The 7,547-nt window shown below is 35.1% G+C and overlaps 1 pseudogene; it reads left to right on the top strand.

Annotated features, from left to right (window-relative positions):
• Positions 1-1,347: 1,347 nt before the first annotated feature.
• Positions 1,348-2,371, top strand: LOC113056475 (gastrula zinc finger protein XlCGF8.2DB-like; annotated as a pseudogene).
• The last annotated feature ends 5,176 nt before the right edge of the window (positions 2,372-7,547 follow it).

Here is a 7,547-nt window from a genome sequence, read left to right as displayed (position 1 = left end):
TGTCGGATCATTTTCAAAATATTACTGTTATTGTATCATGAAATTGTAATTTTAAAAGTTTTTCAGGTGAGAATGTAGTTGTTTAAAACTCAAATCTATGGTTTCTTTATAAAGACAGCGCCTATTTAAAAATGTGTTTCGCCGATCTCGGAGACGGTGAGCTTCACGTGATCAGCGGTAGCTCAGTCCTTCATGTATCCGCCGAGAGCAGCCTCACCTCGGTTAGTCCTTCTGATATGTGTCACTGGCTCTGATGTCTTTTTAGTGGTTAAACATAAAATATAATTCGATTTGGGTAAATCTAACAGGCCTGTATCTTTGGTCTGTATTCAATTTATCTATATGTTAAAATTAAAATAAAAAGTCCAATTTATATAATATTTTGTTTCATTGTAATGGCTGTATATATATATAACAAGTATCCCTGAACTAAGTACATTTCTACAGCTGTTATTATGTTTAAATGAAAACGAAAGAAGGCAGTGGTACTTGATATCATATTTTGTTTTATTGTAAATATACAGTGAGGAAAACTGCAGTAGTCAAGGCGCGCTGACCGAGGTTATCAAGTACGCTGTTGTTTGCAGAATTACCGGATTTGCATTGTCGTGGACATCACACTCCTGAGTCGAATGAGCAAAGTCTGAACTACCGGAGGATGCATCTCCAAAAACGCGTACTACAGTATTGAGAAACGCGCGCAAACCTACGTCACCAGTCTATTTGCCTAATCTTCCCGGTACTTTAGACCATGGTGGAAATGCAGAAAGCAACAGGTCTGGGGGGAAAATAGTTCCTGGTACAAATGTTCCGGTTATTTTGGTGTAAACGCGGCATAAGATAACCTCTAGAAATAAAAAAACACGCACACGACTTAAGCATGCAGAATAATGCAAGTGAGATTATTTATTTATTTTTTGTAATTGAGACTTTGAACAGTTACATAATTGTGGCATCTGTAACTGCAATCACGATTAGAAATTTGATTAATTGTGCAAACTTAAGATAATTATTTTTAAGCACAGTATTTCTGCTACAATGGGGCTTAATTTCTAAATGAAAACTAAACTACAAAACTGAAACATAGTTGAGAGTATTAACTTTTTCCTATTTTTAGACATATCTGGTAGATATGGGATTTGTCTATAATAAAACAATTTTTCAGGGTCCAGTGATAAGGGGTTTGATAGCTGCCAGGTTTTATTTTTTATTTTTATTTTTTTGTGTCTTTAAGAAAGTGAAGAGTTAACATTGAGAAGAGGTTCTGAGATTGCTGGATGTTGTATAGGATCTTGCATGAATGCATGTGGTTTGATTATTATTTTGATGTCTGTTGCTTTGTGTCATTATCTGGTGTTAACTTGTATTTTATTGTCTTTTTTTTTCAATTCAGACCCAATGGCTTTGAAAAAGGAAAGCCAAGAACTGAATAAAATGGAAGAGAATCAGTATGACAGAGATCAGGATTTTATAACTGGAGAAAAATCCACACAAAATGAAAAGACTTCCCCACAAAAAAGAGCTCAAAAGACTGAATCTACCAGTTATTTCACATGCTGTCATTGTTGGAAAGACTTTCAGTCAAAAACAAAAACCTTGATGTCCACATGAGAATTCACAATGGAGAAAAGCCTTTCACCTGCCAACAGTGTGGAAAGAGTTTCACTCAAAAACAAAACCTTAAAGTCCACATGAGGGTTCACACTGGTGATAAACCTTATACTTGCACTCAGTGTGGACAGAGTTTTACACATAAAGGAAACCTTAATACCCACATGAGAGGTCACACTGGAGAGAGTCCTTACATCTGTGGACTGTGTGAGAAGAGCTTCTCACGAAAAGAAAGTCTTAAGACTCACATGCGAATTCACACTGGAGAGAAGCCGTTCATATGTGGTCAGTGTGGAAAGAGCTTCAGATGTAAAGAAAACCTTAACTGCCACATGAGGATTCACTCAAGAGAGAACAGTTGTATATGTCATCAGTGTGGAAAGAGTTTACCTGACAGGAACCACCTTAGAAATCATGTAACAGCTCACATTGGAGAGAAGCCTTTCATGTGCCATCACTGTGGAAAAACTTGCACAAACAAAGCAATCCTTGAGATTCATTTAAGAGTTCACACTGGAGAGAGGCCTTACACATGCCCTCAGTGTGGAAAGAGTTTCACAAAATAAAGGAAAATCTTAACATTCACACGAGGCTTCACACTGGAGAGAAGCCCATCACATGTCTTCAGTGTGGAAAGTGTTTCACATATCACACAGACCTGAAACGACATTTGCAAAACTCATTCTTGAAAGAAATTGTAGTATTCCTCAATTTTACAAAACAGTTTCAAAACTCACCTGCACCTTCACTCCCCAAGTGAAAAAAGTGCACTTCCATAATGTACTTAAAGTGCACTTGTGAATGATAGTTGGGTTCAAGTGTACTACATGTGGTAACTAAATTTTTTTAATAGAACGATAGTATGTTAAAAGCACGTTTTAGTTCATATTAATAGTTTCTCAAAATAGCACAGTTGAGTACATTTATCTTAAGTATTTAAGATTAGTTTTTAGTGTATATAATGAACAAATTTTTGTGTAAACATAGCACCTTAAGTACATTATGGAAGTGCACTTTTTTCACCTGGTTTTAAAGAAGGACTGCTTTATGTTCTTTGTGTGAAAATGTTTTAAATGGCTCAGAGGTTTAAAATGGACCAGAAAAATATTGTAAATGTTTAAAGGTTTAACTTGTATATATTCAAATCAGTTTAATACGTCAGAATCACCACAATTATTATTATTATTCTTTTTTGAAAATTCCACAATTTAATTAAAATACAAATGTAAAAAAAGGATATAAGCTAAAGAAGTTAGTTGCCATCTTATGTTTAAAAGCTTTAATTGTGGCACTAAAAATAGTTGCAGAATGTGTATTTATGAAATATTAGTAACAACTGCATAAGCTATGACAGGAAAATAAAACACTAGACAGTGTTTGAAAAGCTATTCTGAACACCACTCTCTGAACTTGAAGTGGAGCAATCACATTTGACTCAGTTGCCCAGCAGAGGTTATACTTCCTTCACCAGGAATTTCAACCTGTTGATGCAGTTCTACACAGCTGTCATCGAGTCTGGCTTCTGCCCTTCTATAACAGTCTGGATTCGCTCAGCTGTCAAATCAGACTTCAGAAAGGCCACTTTGGGCTGCTGGGGGAAGTACTGGTGCTGCCCGGAACTGTATACATTCGGACTGAAGTAAAGAGAGCTTAGAAAAGCGCTAGGAATTCCTCACAACATCGTTGAACTTATGTTGTCTGGATGGCAGTTCAGAACATTGAACACTTTAACAGCCATAAGAAAAGCTATTTACCCCAGGCAATGAATAGTTCATATGGCCCATTTTCCCCCACTGTGCAATAAAAACTCTGTGCAATATTATGTTTAGCAATACTCTACCTCTATGACACTAATTGTTTAGAGCACTTGTATATACAAGTATACCTTGTTAAATCATGTTCACCGCAAACAGTATATAATATGTCATTAAATACATAATCAGATTTACTTTCTAAGAATTAAAAATTCCCAAATGCTAAATACAAAGTACGTTTGCACTTTCCTGAATGTTTCTGCATGTACAATATTGAATGAGCATTTGCAAGTCATCATGTGTATATTTATTTGCTACTGTAAATTTGAGTAATTTTAATATATTTAAAGATATTTTATACTTGTACTTCATTACACGAGGCAAAGTTCGTATTTTTTTTTTCTCCACTACATTTAGTAGCTTTGGTTCCTACACAAGTTATTTTTCTCGTAACTGGTGGCATGGTGTTTGAATGGTTTTGCTATCTTTGTATGGACAGGGATATGACTGAGATTCTGGCATCTGTGTCTATAAATGTTTTGAGCAGTTGTCATCTAATGAAGTTTGGACACCATTAGGATATTTAAGTATCTTTAATAAATATGCCCTTAAAAAAAAGAACATTAATTGTGTGCATCTTGAGACAAAACAATGCTCTAGGCGGGTTTCCATCCAAAGTTGTATTACTGTTGCACTGTTTTCCTAATTAATGTTGTTCAGTTGCTTTGACACAATCTTGTTTGTTTAAAGCGCTATATAAATAAAGGTGACTTAACTTTTTAATGCATTTCCATCTCGCATTAACACTTTTTCACCCAAGTAAAAAATCACCACAAACGAGCGTTAAAACTTTTTTGTGAATGAAGGCATAAGGCATTAAGGCATTTTATTCGAAATTCAGCTTACTACCACTCGATTATGATGCGATAATTTCAACATTCGCATAAAAGAAGGGTGATGGAAACTACATTTTAAGATCAGTCAAGCAAGTTTCTTTCAGTTAAAACAGCAGACATTTTAGGATTTTAATAATGCCTAGAACATCCAGAGCAGTTTGACCAATAACATATGCAGGTATTGTACATAATCGACCAATCGTGGGGCTGCGTGTGAGAAGGTGAGATTGAGAGGGAACGATCAAAGTGATGCAAATATGTGCACGTGTTGACAACAGGCAATGAGCACTACTCTTTAGCTAGGGTGGCCATATGCGCCATCATACGGGACACGTCCCAGACAGGATTTTAATATTGCCTAAAATATCCAGATTTTGGCTATTTGCACTGTGCAGATTGATCGCTTTGTAACATTCATGAGAGCTATAAAGAGCAGAGCTGACGGCTCCTTATACATTCGAAACGCTTTCAAGTGTTTGTTGATTCATTTGACTTTGAAGCGTAGTTTAAACTAGTCCCATTCAAGGAAAGTCTGTTCACTCAACATGTACAGTACAGACCAAAAGTTTGGACACACCTTCTCATTCAAAGAGTTTCCTTTATTTTCATGACTATGAAAAGTGTAGATTCACACTGAAGGCATCAAAACTATGAATTAACACATGTGGAATTATATACACAACAAAAAAGTGTGAAACAACTGAAAATATGTCATATTGCAGGTTCTTCAAAGTAGCCACCTTTTGCTTTGATTACTGCTTTGCACACTCTTGGCATTTTCTTGATGATCTTCAAGAGGTAGTCACCTGAAATGGTCTTCCAACAGTCTTGAAGGAGTTCCCCGACAGATGCTTAGCACTTGTTGGCCCTTTTGCCTTCTGTCTGCGGTCCAGCTCACCCCTAAACCATCTCGATTGGGTTCAGGTCCGGTGACTGTGGGGCCAGGTCATCTGGCGCAGCACCCCATCACTCTCCTTCTTGGTCAAATAGCCCTTGATGCCTTCAGTGTGAATCTACAATTTTCATAGTCATAAAAATAAAGAAAATTCTTTGAATGAGAAGGTGTGTCCAAACTTTTGGTCTGTACTGTATATTTGCAATGGCTCTAGGCAGCAGCTATTTCAGGCATCCAAGATCAGACATCGGAAAGAACTAACAGAGTTACTGGGAAAATGAATTTCTTAAAAAATGTGTGAGCCAGATATGTCCTCTAGTTGCCACATTTAGGAGGACAAAAAAGATCATGTTCATAGTTTTGAGATTAGTTTTGAATTTGGATAATGGGTCTGAATTACAGATGTAAGCTGGGAAAGAATTTCAAATGGCGAGGAGCAGCACTACTAAAGGCTCTATGGGTCAGGTGGTTAAATGAGCCAGTGGTATATGGAGGAGACTTAATGAAGAGGAGCGGAGAGTTTGAGATAAAAAAAGTTGAAGGAAATTGAGAGAGAACGAAACGTTTATTTCTGAAGACAGTAAAACAGACAAGTAGAAGAATGGAATCAGTCTTTGTAGATACATAAAGCTGTGTATTTTATATATTATGCATATATGTACATATAATATAGGAAAATAGCCAATTTTATGCATGTCACATGTATTAAAAACCTGGGTGGACTTTTCTTTACTGGAGTGTCAACCTCAGAGTTCGTGCAAACAACAATATATACATATATATATATATATATATATATATATATATATATATATATATATATATATATATATATATATATATATATATATGTGATTTTTATTCTTTAGCTACACCTGATTTTTCCTATGCTTTATCTTTCTTTTTTTAATCTAATTGTTAGCACTGGTTATGCTTATCTTAGGTAGCATCATTGAAGGCATCTTAAGTAAAACGGTTTTTAAAGACTATTTAAATTATTAGTTTAGTTATCATTTATGCCATAAATACTTTGCTTAATTATATCAATTATATATAATTACAATTATATCAATTATATATCAGGTTTAGGGGGGGGGGGGGGGGGGGTAAAATGTTTTCCCACCGAGATTTAAAATAAGAATACATTCTATATATGTTTTATTATATGTGTATATGTGTGTTTCCAATCTGTGCATAATGTCTCTTCACCTGTGTAATTTTAGACAGCAGCGTGTGAAATGTACTTTTATTTTGGGTGACGATGTGACGTCATAAGTCATCGCCGCTCTTCTGCATCTGTTGTGATCAGGTTGGGAAAAGGTGGGGTGTTTTAAAACATCTAAAGAGCTTAAATCGTTACAATTCATTAAAACACCTTTTACCGCAAAGTAAGTGCGTTATTTAGTTAACATGGTAGTGCGTTATCTAACATTACAAACGTTATTTTTATGAGTAAAGCCTGTCCGCACATGAGCAACAGAAAAGGTGCGTCATATTTCGTTCCCAATATCATCAATCAGTGTATTGTAAATGCAAACTCTATCACTGGCAAGCAATGTTGGGAGAAATAGATCTTTTCGGAACTCCGAGTCAATTGAATCAATTGCTTCGCTAAATGATTCACTGAATCGAAGCGTTCGAATCACCGCTTCAATCTAATCGCTGTTGGTCAGAACAGTGTAAAGGCAACAACAACACAAACATGATCATTAAATATATACAAATATAAATCACAATCAAATATGAAGTGCATGTGTAAATTTTGTTCTTTTATTAATTTACAGTTAAGTTTTGTGGCTAATCAGGCCATTTAAGACAACTCGTCACTGTTGACTACTGAACTAATGAGCTGATTAAGAAATTTAGTTTCGGTTTTATTTCTGTCCGATTTTATTAGCATCTTAATCATGATAATGTGTGAAAACACAGAAAACACCTGATGAAGCACCTGAGATCCATGTGAAATACTGTTATGGAGTTTATTAAAGAGGAGAGTGAAGACATGAGGATTGAAGAAGCAATGGAAGTCAAACAAGAAGATACTGAGGAACAAACAGGTTGGTTTCCATTCTCAAAGATGAATACTGATGCATATTAAACTCTCTTGAAATAAACATATAATGTTGTGTAATGTCATATATGTGCTAACTAAAAGCTGTTTAATGTGAGCACATGCCCAGTCAAATACCAGTGCTACCTTAAAAATGCACCTAAACACATAAAAATATAAAAAATAGAATAGAACTGCAATTTAGAATCTACTTCTAAATTTTAAAACCATAAAAATAATTAATTTCTGTCACATAATTATGCAACAATATCCAACAAAAATCTTAATTTTTTTATACAGAAAAACTGTAAGAGGTGAATTAATCAACGTCACGCTTGTTT

Source organism: Carassius auratus, chromosome 37 (genome assembly GCF_003368295.1).
Source record: "Carassius auratus strain Wakin chromosome 37, ASM336829v1, whole genome shotgun sequence".
Lineage (NCBI taxonomy): Eukaryota > Metazoa > Chordata > Actinopteri > Cypriniformes > Cyprinidae > Carassius > Carassius auratus.
The sequence above is the reverse complement of the archived record's forward strand: the minus strand, read 5'-3'. Positions and strand labels throughout refer to the sequence as shown.